Here is a 15,000-nt window from a genome sequence, read left to right as displayed (position 1 = left end):
AAAAACAGCAGGGAAGTAGCTAGTGTAGTTTAGATTGTGTATTGTAGCTTGTAGTTTGGCCGCATATCAACACAGTCAACAGCTGACACACAGCTCATGGAGGATATTAAGGTACGGTATATACCATTGCAGAGTCATTACTCAGACAATCTGCCAATCTGAACACAGACATGATACACATATTTTTAGGTTCAGTGTGAACAGCACAAGGATATTATGATCTCTGATGTGAATTGCAAAGAAATGTCCACAAAACAGCTCAGAGATTTTAGGAAAAATGATGGTCCTTATAACAACTGAACTTTTTCTGTTTGTTTTATTTTGTTTTTAAGTATCAAAGTAAATACAGTTGTCTCTACATCCTTGGTACACTGTAAAGAGGAGCTCCTAACAGCTAATTTGGCATACCTTTAATGGTGCCAATATCCCAAAATGTAAACAAATACAGGCTAAAAAAAAAAGCAGGGCTCAAGTTGTAGCCCACAGCTAACTCACTGACTCCATGGCAATATTCCTCTTCCTCTTTACATCATCCAAAGCATTATAGGAACTGTGGTTCCAAAGAGCATGATTATCTACCAAATAGATGTAAGACAGAGAATAATAATAATAATAATAATATCGCTGACAAAATCCATGTCGCATCAAAATTTGCACTGGAGGGTGATGGGAAGGCGTGGCTGTCTCGATTTTGGCTAAGGTGAGGCCCACAGTATCAGACTACTGCTTTAGACTTCCAAAAAAGACACAAAGTGGTCTAGGAATTACTTTAAGTTAAATTCAGATGTTCTGAAAATAAATTATTGTGCTTTGCATCAAAAAATTACAGATTTGATGACCAATTTTGGTTAATAACATTTTTGGCTATTTGTATTTGTTTTACTCAGCACCAGTTGAAATACTGTTGTGATTTGCTTCCTTTTACGCCATGGGAAATAGTGCTATTACAGATAAACAATGCATGAATGATCTAATAAAGTGGTAAATAAAAACTGCAAACTTATTTTTTTACATTATACCAAGACGCCAGGATCTTATACATACTTAAGGCTTACTAAAGAGCGAGTAGAAAATGATATTTATTATCAGGTGGAACAAATCTTTTAAACATTTTCCACCATCCTGAGTCTACAGTTCTGTGGATACAGTGGGTGCTTGTGGCATGTGAATGAGTACCTAAGCCTGGACTCTGTTTACAATCAGCAATTAGTCTTTGATATACCCACTCACACACAGAGAGAGTCACACTTCTCACCTGTGTCACTGCCAGTATGTCACCTCATGAATAGGAATCCTTGAAGACTTGTTAAAATGTGATGCCCCACTTATCATGATTTTAATAACTGTATACAGGAAACAGGAAAGTGACACGTCTCTAACTGACAGTTCATTTTAAAGAGATGTCTCTCTCTCACAATGATTCGCTTAAAAAAAAAAACACATAATGTTTGGGTCTTTGACCATCAAACACCACTCCACCAACTGTAATAAATTAACATCAGTACTGCATGGATAGATCTGTCTTTTCTCTTTGCTGCACTTCATCATAAGGTCTGGATACAGTGGGAGTGATAACAGATGCATCATTTGACACTTTTAAATCTTTATCTATCTATCTATCTATCTATCTATCTATCTATCTATCTATCTATCTATCATTATAATATTTTGCACTATAGGCACCAGTATTTTAAGTGCTACAAACGTGAACACTAAGATATTTTTTTCTGTTCCATGCCTAGACACAGTACATTCCTTATATTTTATCAATACAGAGAGATGAGTAGCTACAGACATAATACAGTATGTTATATACAGTACGCTGAACAATTGTCTGCTACATGCTTATTTATTAAGTTAATTTTCATTCATATATGACAAAGGGATTTTGTGTCTTTGATGCTTCATGAATTGACATTTCCTTGTTTGTGAATTTGACTGCCTGTAGGTTAGTCCTAGATGAGACAGTAATTGAAAACACAAAGATTTTCTTTCTTCCAAAAATATAGAGGTAACTACAGCTCCAGTAACCTCACTAACCTCATTAGCCCTTCAAGTCATTGTTGGCAGTCCAAAACTGAAAAAAATTTGGACAGGTTAAATTGGTCTAAAATGCCACTTCACACTCAAGCACTAGTTGAAAATAAGTGTCAGAAGAGGTTTTTCAAGCTTTCTCTCTGATGCCACAGTTCTGTGGTAATCAAGGTTAAGATTTTTTGGGAGGTCCAGACTGCTAGTCTCAGCCTTTCACTTATAACATTTGATGTAGCGATCAAAATCTGTCCTACCTTTGGTTACACTCACTGCAGTGCAAGTTCAATCATAAGCCCTTTTGTACAGGTTTCTTGCATGCTATCTAAAATTACACACTGAGGCAGCATTATGCCGGCTTTGTTTGGTTCAGTGTTAACAAGCAAAGCCAGCATAATGAGGGCTCTTCTTAAAGGCAATATCTTTAAAAGAAGCAATAGCTTTCATTAGTATTTTACAGTTTTTAACAGGTTTTTTGAGAGCAAATATTTATATACAGCAATGTCATTTAGAGAGCTAATCAGACAGGCATTATTGGTAACTGAGCCATTAGCATCAAGCTAAGCTGAATAATCAAATTATTCAGCTTACACAGGTACTAAACAGTCTATCAGCCAGTCAGCTAGGCAGCAGACAGACTGCATGCCAGACAGGGTGGTGTCGGTAAATAAAAGATGCTACCGAGATGGCCTGCATATGGTTATTTTCACTCTCACTGACAAACAACACTTCTGTGTCTGGCATCTCCCCTCCTGGGTGGAGATGAGTCACCAGAGTTTGGCTCCTGGGCAACCAGAACCCCAGCAAAGACCAAATTACACTATCTGGCTGAATGTCGAATTTCTCTTGAACAGCCAAATGTGCAAGTCAGTGGGCAGAGGAAAGACTCACCTCATCTTCTCTGTGGTGTCAACTGCAGTTGTTTTCTACACTAAACACCTCTGGCAATGAACTGGAGCCCTGACCTGCCACAATAGAATGAACCTATGTAAAAATGTGCTCCATCAATAATTTAATCAGTGATTCCTTGGCTATAGTTATGTGCTGTGGTTGTTTGGCTTTGGTTTCACAGTCAAGTTACATCTGTAGAACTAAAACCTATTTTATTTTGAAATAGGCATGATAGACCTTTCTAATGGCAGGATAAAATCAGGAAATCAGGTGTGACTCGTAACATTAATGATGGCTTAATTTAATTTAGCTGTGTCAGTAAGCCATGCTACTGCGCCAGCAGGCACAATACCACAGTCCTAGAACTGGGACACCTATATGAAATGTAGCCATTATTAGTTACACCAGTTTTGACAAGTCACAATGTCTGCACCCACTGGTTCTGTGTTTTTTTGTACTTTTAGGGAAAATTTTCAAATCTTAACTGTTTTATTCTGAATAGATGTAGATAAAAAAATTTCATTATTGCCTTCCAAATGGTTGTTTTACATTTACTAACACTGAGCAACAGCGCTTTGTGGCATTGGCTCATCAGATAACTCGTATTATCCAAATGCTTTCTGACAAAATATTCACAATATTTGATAAGTAGATTCTTGTAGACTGAAGCATCTGAGTCACTAAAAGAAAAAAAAATCTTAATCTAAACCCAGCACAAATGTGATTTTTGAGCTTCTGCATACAACAATAAACATAATTTTGAATCATTTATTTTCTGAGGAAGCCAGTGATCATGTATAGAGAAGGCACAAACTCTTTGTGATTAGTGTTCAGGAAGGTGCTGTATTCAGAAAATTGCAAAGCTGGTTCACTGTATATTGGCTGCTGCAGAGATAATCCCAGTACCAACACATTCCCCATCAAATGTCACAATACTCCACCATCCGAATCCCAATATTCTTCTCAAGCTACTGTTAGCAGGCACAGTTGAGCTGCTATTGAATGGATGTGTTGCGTCCTGCAGGGTACAATGTAATGGGAACCTCATCTTAGAGAGGCCTTTTGTAGCTCTGGGGACACATTTAATTGTAGCACATTCTGGCTAATATGAGTTGTGTGCAGCTTCCCTTTTGAACTGAGCAGGAATTATAGCCTGACACTTCATTTGTCTCAGATCTAGATAAGACATAAAAAACTCAAACAAAGCCTTCTGTTTTTGCCAGCATGGTTGAGGACTTATGTTTAGTAGACTTCCTTGGAGAACAAAGTGTCAAAGTGTAAACAAAAGAAAAACTCCAAACAGGAAAAAAAAACTGCACATCACAGTTTGAAGTCTTACTACTACTAATTTCTTCAAAAATTTACAGTCTGCAAAGGAGTGAACCAAAAACAAAATCAAGGAACTACTGCATCTTACTCTGTATACCTTACCAATGTCTGTCAATCAGACATAGCAACAACTCAACCCTAAAGAGCGAAAAACACTGTGTATCAAAAACATACACAGAGTGCAGTGGCAGCTCTTCAAAGTGTCACACCCTACCACAATAAGGGCGTACCTTTTACGAGGTTACATTTTTGCCGCCACCATGGTATGTGTTACAGTATAATGTCTGTAGGAGACACAGTTTACAGAGTTTCTCACAAGTAAACCCACTACAGCACTATGTCTTATGTGATGTCACATCATGCTGCATTGAGATTGTACACTTTACTGTACGTCGGCACCATCAAGTAGCCTACTGTAACCCATACTTTTAAAAACAAACTTAAGCAGAGAAAAAAAACCTGTGTTGTTTTTCCAGCACATCTCACAAATGATCGATTAGATTGAGATCTGGGGAATTTGGGGGCCAAGGTAACACCCTGAACTCTGTGTCATGTACCTTAAACATTCCTTAATAATTTTTGCAGCGTGGCAGGGTGCATTATCCTGCTGAAAGAGTCCACTGCAATCAGGAAATACCGTTGCCATGAGAGGTTGTACTTGGTCTACGACAATGTTTAGGTAGGTAGTACGTGTCAGAGTAAAATCCACATGAATACCAGGACCCAAGGTTTCCCAGCAGAATACTGCACAGAGCATCACAGTGCCTCTACCAGCTTGCCTTCTTCCCACAATGTAACCTTGTGCCCAGGTAAATGACACACACACACTTGGCTGTCCACATGATTTAAAAGAAAATGTGATTCATCGCAGGCCACCCTCTTCCATTGCTCCATGCACCAGTTCTGATACTCACCTGGCCCATTATAGGCACTTTCAGTGGTGGACAGGGGTCAGCATGGTCACTCTGACCGGTCTGCAGCTATGTAGCCCAATACTCAGCAAGCTGCAATGCACTTTGTGTTCTGACACCTGTCTATCATAGCCAGCATGAACTTTTTCAGCAATTTGTGCTACAGTAGCCTTTCTTTGGGATCGGACTAGACAAGACTAGTCTTCACTTCCAACGTTATCATTGAGCCTTGGGTGCCCATGACCCTGTCGCAGGTTCACCGGTTGTCCTTCCTTGGACTACTTTTGGTAGGTACTGACCACTGCATACTGGGAACACCCCAGGTGTGACACAGTCATCTAGCAATCACAATTTGGCCCTTGTCAAAGTCACTCAGATCTTTATGCTTGCCCATTTTTCCTGCTTCCAACACATCAATTTCAAGAACTGACTGTTCAACTGCTGTCTCATATATTCCACCCCTTGACAGGTGCCATTGTAACAAGATAATCAATGTTATTAACTTGTGAGTGGTTTAAATGTTGTGGCTTATGTATTCTATACTGCTGGCAATATGAGGGGAGAGGGAGACAGCTGCTTTGTGTTCCTGCAGTTGCCTAGAGTTGGCTGCTGTGAAACAGCACCCCTGTGTCCTAGAAATTATGTTTATATAGTCCTAAACTGTTTTACCAATTACATTGTGATGACAAAAGTAATGTGTGGCTGAATTATGTTCAGAGGCAATGTAATTATTGAATAAATGACTTGGTACATTCATGAATAGCAGCTGTATCGGGAGATGGCTGTTGTACACCTGGCAAGACCGTATCATCAGAGAGCGGGGTTCACATCCTGAGCCCCCTCTGTGGTTAGGCTTAGGCAACAAAAGCACCTTTTCTGTGTTAAAAAAGATCTTGCTCCATCATTAACCAAAGCGCTACCATTGCCTAGACGTCATAAAAAAGTTTAATAATGATGTAGTCATTGTAAATGGATATTGTAGGCTGCTGCAAGATCAGATATTTGCTGGAAAACAAATATGCCATCACTGAACATTTTACCAATTTTACCAGTTTTTGACTATGTTGTCTATAATATTTCTGTGCTGTTGCATTTCTCAGATTAGTGCATGATCGCTCCAGACTGTAATTGACTATGTAGTTTTAAATCTCCTATAAATATGTAGTCAAGTATACATATACTTGACTAAATATTTTACATAGTTTATCCATGAAGAAAAAAAACCCCCCCCACATATAAACACCATTATCCGTTGGCACAATCAGACAAAAAGAGACAGCCATTCAGACATATAGGCTGTTTTGTCTTGGAAATGTTACCTGCTGCTGCAAGTAAGCTTTGGGGCGGGGGGGCTGGAGTTATTTAAGGTTATCCAGACCTTCTTCATTTTCACAGTGGAGATCCAGCTTTCCTCTGATATGAGCTGATGCTCCATGAGGTACACTCAACTTCTCTGTGAGGTTTTGTGTGTCACAGAGTACAGCAGTAGTTACTAACCTTTGAATATTTATTGTTTATTTTGTCTGAGGAAAACACCAACCTGAAACGTTTTCTTTTTCTTTTTTTGATACATATATTCATATACACACTGCATATATTTATACATACACTCTAAAATTGGTGTCTGATCAGTGTATGTGGACTAAAAAGGTGTATGCATACAAAGAAGCAGCAGTTTCAAACCCATCAAGCTGAAAAAATGTATCCCATTATTCTTCTATGTCTAGTGTTATACTTTTGTACGGCAAGTACGCGAGTGTCTGCTAGGCTCCCAAAGTGACATAAATTTCATCATCAGTGGGTGTACGTGAGGCTCTGTGAAGATGTCCATGTACCCTCCAATATGTTGGCCACTACGCTACAAGGTAACCAACTGCGCATTTTCCGCATCAAGCAGACTCCAAGCAGACTAGAAAATAGTATGATAAGAACAACTACACATTATTGGCGGGTCCACGGAGTTGCCTTGGGTGGCACAGGCCACCCGAGGAATCTGATTGGCCACCCCAGGTGCCAATCCATTATTCAAAACTATGATTGGCTATCTTCCCAGTCAGAGATGGGACTTAGATTTAAATCTTTGACAAGTAGATCTGACTTTTAGTGCTAGTGGTAGGTTGCAGTTGGAGATGTGAGATAGCTTGATACTGGTAGAGATGTACAGCAGGAAACTTGTCAATTGTATTTGTAGAAGCTCGATAGTATTTATTTTTCGATTGGTCATCTGGGTAGGCTATCATACTACTTAGCTTACTTAGAAAAAGGTTTTATTATCATATATTTATGTAGACTCAGACAAAGATACAAAGATGAAGGCCTTTCAGCATCACCTTCACATCAGGGTATGTATGCATTTGCCCTCTTTAAAACTTTATCTGCTTTGACTATGGATGAGGTTGTTTCACTTTTGCTATACTTATATACAGTAGCTTATACTGTCATTCAGTGCATAGTCCAATTTTTATTAATACAAATGTGAAAAAGTGAAATATGACTTATTTGAAGAAAGAAATTGTAAAGAAATAAATTGAAACAACTATTAAAATCCCTGTGTTGCTTCAGGTGTGTCAAGTCAGCCTTTCTCAGACACTGATTATGACATCCATTCAGTAGCAATGCCTTAATATTTCATTTTTTTATATAAAATATATTGTACTTAACTAAAATATTGTACTTCATTCATTTATTTCTCAGTGCCCCTGGACATGCCACTGTGTACTCTTTGTATAAGGATGACTGAGACTATTGTGTTGATCAACAGATCTGCTTCCTTCACTTATGCTGTCACTGTTTACTGCTTTAGTTTTTCGATCATTCAATCCATTATCCACCCACTGCATCAATACTTCTATTCATTTGTGTTTGTATAATTTTCCATCTTTCCTTCTACAGTATTTTTCTAGAGCAATTTGAAAACAGGTTAAGGTAAATTACAGTAGAAATATCTTGGACAATGAATATATGCTGTGTGAAGTGTTGATTTTTCATATTGCTATATGCTTTTTAATATGTGTTAACTGAACAAATCAGTAAGCACTGTCTTTCAATTAGACTACATTAGATCCTTAGGTTGCCTATTAAAATTTGTCATGAGATTAATGAGGATCCTAAAAAATATGATGAATATCTGTTTGTAAATTATGATTTAGTTAACCAGATTTAAAATCCAATCAGCCTGTTGATTATATTAAATGCAGTAATATTGGTTAAGGGTTTTTGGAGTTCTAGAGAGAGAGTGTCAAACAATAAGGGAAGTTTATTCACCCAGCGTCCAGCTTTTAAGTATAGTTATTCATTAATATTAAATTTGGACATTTGGTCTACCTGCTCATTCCTGGTCTGCTCACAACTGAAAAATTTACTTTTGATCCACACACAGGCAAAAAAACATGCATGCACGTACAAACACAGAGGTTACTCACACCATGAGTCGGATGATTCCGAACCTCTGACCCATGCTCACACTTTGACCTGACAGGCGTTTCACATCTGTTAAGTGTCTGCTGAAAAACGTAGTGACAAGTTCAAAATGTCAGCGTATTGGTTTAATTTTCTTACTTTTAGAGAATGTATGCCACCAGCATTTTGGTCTTCAGAAAATACACTGAGGTTGGGCATTTAGTCTACTGTTCCATCCCCAGGCCAGGTGCTAAGTATTGTGTGATCAGTGGCACCTTCAGCCCTGAACAAACATAGCAAAACATTTTTTTAAATGGAATCGGTGGTTCGTTGAACACCATGGTTTGTTAGCCATGCGCACTGTCTTTTATATATGGCAAGGTTTATATACGTCGCTGCTGATTGGGTAACACCTCTGACACACCCACCAAATGACTTAAAACGTACCTCACAGCCCGTTGCACATCGTTGCATACCGTGTCGAGGAAACATGTCGTTCAACCTCGAAAGCAACCTCGTAGCAAAACGGTGCACACCATTTTCAGACTGAAAGGAAGCCATTGTCCTCAGCATATTTCAGTGGCTGGCTCCTCTAAGGAACACAATCAAAAGAATGCTTTCTCCCCCTTCACATGAAATGACAGCTGAAATATTTACAAAGCTTTGAAATGCAGTCTAAGTTGGAAAGAATTGCGTTATGGCTGTACAAAAACAAGGAGGTTCCTTGGGAATGAAAAATAGGCCTACTGTCATACTAGGCAGAGCTTGAATCCTCTTGCAAATCAATTCTAACACACAATTGACATTTATCATGGAAGACAGTTTGACAGAGAGGCACCGGTGTAAGTAACTAAAATTTATGACAGCTGAATTCCATTTTGCTGCTTCAGTTTCAGGGTCTTGCTATTGTGCACTGTTATGACTTACTGGGACAATTAAGCAGTGTAGAGCCCTTGTTAATGCTATTAGTAACACCTGTGCTTTTCCCTACTATGACAAGTCAAAATATCTGCTGTGAAAAAGGCCTGTTTGAAAATTGTCTTACTTTCTCCATACCAAGGGGATATCTTGACTGGCAGAAAGGGATACACAAGCTAGACAGCACTGCGGATCGATGAAGAGTGTGACAGTAGTAAGCCATGCTCATTTTTTACTGGCATATTAGAAAATTTTATTTCCCCATTTTATCGATCCATCTTTCCTTACTTTCAGTGTTGCTGTCTAAAATAATTAAAAAATTCAACATGTAATGATTTAACTAAAATATATTTACATGAAATAATACTGGTTATGGCAACATATAAAAAACCCTTACCTTCAAAAGAAGTTAGGAACTATGAATTTTTAACAAATATTTTAAAGCCCAATAAACACTTGACTTCACATTCATACCTACTGTAAATCTAAAACACACGATGCAAGCTAACGCTCATTCAACACTAGCTAAAAACAAATACAACACTCCTTTAACCTTCACAGAATTTAAATCTCCTACCTGCACACACACAGTGCCAATTACACTAGTGCAGTGCCCATTTAAAACGTGCTTATTATCAAATTAATAGTTCAATATATAATTCAATCATATATTCATCATCCAATTTCACTCACTTTTGTGTTATTATATTAATAATAATTACAGACCCTATTTGTCAGATACCTGAGAAGGAGATACTGGACCACAAATTCAAAAGGACTGCTGTGATCTGTTTGAAAGAGGTGTTGATTTATTTTAATGATCATTTTGGAGGCTGTAATTTGGGGTGATGTTGAACTGAACTGGTTTGGGAGTTTGTCCCTCCCATTTATATGAATTAAGGTTGACAAAATATTAGGAACACAGTTTTATCTAGGTATAGCTAATAAACTGGCAAGTGAGTATGGATCAATTTAATCACTGTCATAGTGACCTGTTCCCTGAACTGGAGAATCAGTATTTTTAATGTAGAACTTAAAGGACTTAAAAACATAAAATGGGTATGGCATGGATTTATTTCATCACTGAGTAATATGCAGTTAAGAAAATCACTGTCAAATGTATTTTTGCATCAGTAAGGAAAATTTCTTAACAATGTAACGTTAGTTTAAGCCTTTTGCTCACTCATAAATGGCCGTTAAAGGAAACTGAAAATATAAAACAGCCGCATAACAATAACAATGTTAGATGACATATGGTGTAATGTTATGTTACCTTAACAGTAGCAGTAAATAAATTGCTTGTTCTGCCTGTTAATAATCCTAATACATCATGCTTGGATGGAGAATAAAAAGTTAACAAAACAGTAAGCAATCATATCCCATGATGTCCATTAACTGGATGCATCACCCCAGCCCTGACTGTCATTTAATGTTTCTCTTTTAATGTTTTCAAGAACCACCCATCCAAAAAACTTCACAGTCGACGCTGCACTTCCTTGGATCTTCAACAATACACATATGAAGTTTGTAGTCGATCGGACATACAGAGATTCCTCCATTTATTGTTAGATGTTAGTTTATAGTTAGATGGCAGCAACGACTGAAATAACCCACTAACCTCAAAAACATACTCACATTTTGACTGGCTAATGCATTCATAACCACTGCAATAGAACATTAGAGTCATACTGTCTGTTTCTTTTTTCTAGAAAATTCTCCTAGCGTTAGCAGCTTTGCTGAAACTCAGCACGTTAGCTGAAATGGGCAACAAAAAAACATTCAAAATAAGTCACAATCACATTTAAACATCTAACAACACACAGATGTTAATGATGTATGACCAATTTGCAGTACTTTTGTGGACCAATGAAGACAGCAAGGTGTTGCTCTCTTGCTGACATAGAGTATAGGTCATCGCAAGGACCCACTTAGTATATTCAATGACGAATGCAGAGTGGATTGGAAGGGAGTCCCAAAAAGTTGAGGAAGAGACAATCCACATGGCGTTTAAATACATTTTGTGACAAAACACAATATTCATTTTTCAACAGCTACGTACGTCTAGAGATGTCAGTTTAAGGTCCATAACTATTAATTAAGGCTCGCCATTACTGCAAAGACACAAACATTTAGCATTCATTTTGCAGAATAGGGGGAAAGAATAGAGAACAGAGAATATTTTCTGCATAGACAGTGATTTTCAGGCTGTCATAAAAAGTGATTTTTCAAACGTGACTATTTATTTTGTAATCGTTTCTGGTTTAAAATGTAAATTAATGAAACGTATATATGTTCTCTATCTTGCCATACACACTTAGGACTCCTGTCCTGATTCTGAGGACTTTCTCTCTTGCACAGTGATTATAATTAACTACCTTGCCATACTGTAAACACTATACATTTGTGTATGTGCATAAAAGCTGAATTAAGTGCAGCAGTGAAAACTTTTGTTTTAGACATTAGTAAATGTAAAACAGGTTTCATCTACTGGACTAGCAGACTTATAGATATTGTGGCTCATTAACAAATCTGAAATAATACTGTTGCCTCTCAAAGCCAAAGCTGTCAGCAGGATGGCAGCGTGCCACAGATTCCACTGTCACTTCAGAAACCCAAGAAGCGAGACAGACAGGAAGTAACAGTAAGTCACACCTCACAGCAACAAACATGGATACCATGCAATGTAGAGAAAGTAGTATATGAGTAAGAGAGACCAAGTGATCAAGAAGATAAAAAGTAAAATCTGGGTTGAAGATTAAAAAAGGGGAGAGAAGATGAAAGGCCAAGACAAAGGAGAGAGTAGTAGAATCAGGCCTTTCCTTTCCTGAGTCCAAATTCTCCCTTTTGTCTCACACCTCCCTCTGGCTTCCTTCATACCTGTCAGAACAATGAGCACCTGATAATCTCCTCATAATCTGCATACTGCCAACTATACACACACACATAGGAATCAAACAATCATTATCCTTCCTTTGCAGTCTGACACTAATCAAACTGATTTTCTCAATGAAGTGGAAAAAAGAGAGCCAAGTCCTGTGACAACAGTGTCTTTGCTAAAATAAGTTTTCCCAAGGTTTATGGGAAATGTGGCTTTCCTTTTTTTTTTTCCTTCTGTCTTACTTTTTCATTTATTTCTTGACCTCTTTCTCTAAAAAATAAACACATTTGCTTATGCAAGAATTAGAGACTCCCCTACACACGTACATATCACATTTCTCTTTTAGTGTGCTCACTATTGTAAAGAAAGACCAAATAACGATATCTTATATCCCCATTCCACTCATTCTCGCGCTTCAATATTTAGTGATATTACCAAAATACTGAATATTCTGAAGCTGCCTTTAGTGGATTGACTTTGGGAAGAGGCTATTTGCAAGAAAACAGAATAATGTCTGGTCTTCATCTAGGCCCTGGGGTGTGTCCATGTGTATCACAGTTTCCCATTTGTCATGTCTCTATCTCTTAAAATGCTATCCAAGTAAATGTATTCCCTGTCCCACCATGGTGAAAGCAAAACTTAACAAACACCTTTCACACATATTGCCTTCACGTACAAGTTAATGATGTTAGCAAGCCATTGAGAACATTGCCAGTATGACCATGTTGCACATGCTTTACAATATCCTAATTATACAGATGGCAATTGTGACAGCTTCTTTAGAATGTATTTCTTTATTTAGATTTCCAGTGCAACAATCTATACTTTTCTGATTCTCTTTAAGGATAGAGAAACAAACACAAGCGATAATGACTTTAAAGAAATTTGACAATGCTTTTGTCTTTCTGTTAAAATTTTAGTTTTTATGCCCAAAGTCCAGCACCATCCAGCTGGCCCTGCTGGGAGAAATGAAGCATCATTAATCACTCACCCAAAAGCAGAGCCAAAAGTGGCTTTGTTCAAAAACCTTCATTAATTAATAATTGAATGGAGGGTCTGGTGGGCCCTAGTTGCTGTGGAAAACTAAGTTCTAGTTCACTTTAACTGGTAATTTTGCTATTTGGAAAACTGACTGACATTAATAATGAGTAGGCTCTGACTGGCCCTTTGAGACCCTGTAGTGGAAATCAGGCTGGTGATAGTCAATTTTGGACATAAAAGCTCCAAATATTACTGCAGACACATCTATGGTATTGAAAAACAATACCCTCATGTTTCTCTCCCTGTTGCTCATGAAACAGAGAGGTATACAACAGTTAAAAGGAGCTTCAGTCTTTGATATTGTGCATAAAAAACTCAAAGTACATTAACAGTGTATATAGGTGACGGTCATTCATTATCATACGTCATATTTATTATGTCTATTAACTTAGAAAAGTAAGTGAAGGAATCTGCCCAGAGTTTCCTAGATCTCTCCCTTCCTAACACCATCATATTGAAAGCTTTAGGATATGAGCTATTGTGAAAAAAATATGTAAAATGCCATTGAGATCTACACTTCTGCTTGTACATTCAAATACACTGTATGAGAATAATATCCCTCTAGAGTGCTTGGAAATTGCCAGCATGCATCACTGTAAGTCATCACTCACCCATGTCTGCACAATTATCATCTGAGCCACTGACTTTTGTAGAGCACTAACCTGTTAACACTGGAGATGACATGCATTTCCAGCACTTTTGACAGGTAGAGGGATAGCTTGACTGGACTGAAAGATGTGCTTTCAAAGCAGCACCACCATATACCATCTTAAATACTTTCTGTAGAATAAGTCATAGAGAGGAAGAGGGAGAACGTGTGTGGCAGAGAAAAAGATAAACAGGGAGCAGTGAGGGTATAGTGGGTTCAGATAACCTTGTGATTGTCATCATGTGCATGACAATATGATTGGCATTCAGAGGGGATGGGGCCAACATTTAGTGCTATCTCTGAGAAAGCAGGCCTGAGTCAGTCTGTGATCTAATGAAAGAGTGCTTTCCTCTATGATAGGACTAAAAGAGAAAATGAGACCAAAGAAAAATAGGTGGTGATTTCATATCTGACTGCTTTTATTAGTTTTACATACTGTAGTAAACATGACAATGTTAAGATAAAAGCAGAAATCTTTACAAATACAGTATTTCAATAAACCTGTCCTATACACCAATGTTTGCCTCCATCTGAGATTGCTTAAAGTCATCATGTGAATCTCTGAGTTTTGCATACAATCTGCCTGCATGTCCACACACACACACACACACACACACACACACACACACACACACACACACACACACAGTATTTAAATTATCTACATAACTAGCTGTTTTGCACACCAATACTCTAGTGACCAATGCTGCAAAAAACAGTATTTTTTCATCTATATATATCATCTATGGCATTTTAATACTGAGAAATGTTAAGATACAAATGACACATTAAACCCTTTATATAAAGGATACTGTAAGTACACAGCAACTTCAGTTGTGACTCAGAAGATGCACATATTGCTACTCCACTCCATCCACAGCAGCAGCTTCCCCTTCATAATGCAGCTTGCCATGATGTGTTTTATTATTTCCATCCATAGCAGAAGCTTCTGT

At 37.8% G+C, this 15,000-nt stretch overlaps 1 protein-coding gene across 1 annotated transcript in view; it reads right to left on the bottom strand.

Annotated features, from left to right (window-relative positions):
- ctnnd2a (catenin (cadherin-associated protein), delta 2a) overlaps positions 1-15,000 on the bottom strand; it is a 235,849-nt gene that overhangs the window by 192,361 nt on the left and 28,488 nt on the right. The gene's annotated exons all lie outside the window — the stretch shown is intronic.

This window comes from Xiphias gladius, chromosome 5 (genome assembly GCF_016859285.1).
Source record: "Xiphias gladius isolate SHS-SW01 ecotype Sanya breed wild chromosome 5, ASM1685928v1, whole genome shotgun sequence".
Classification (NCBI taxonomy): domain Eukaryota; kingdom Metazoa; phylum Chordata; class Actinopteri; order Istiophoriformes; family Xiphiidae; genus Xiphias; species Xiphias gladius.
This window is presented reverse-complemented; position numbering and strand designations above follow the sequence as displayed.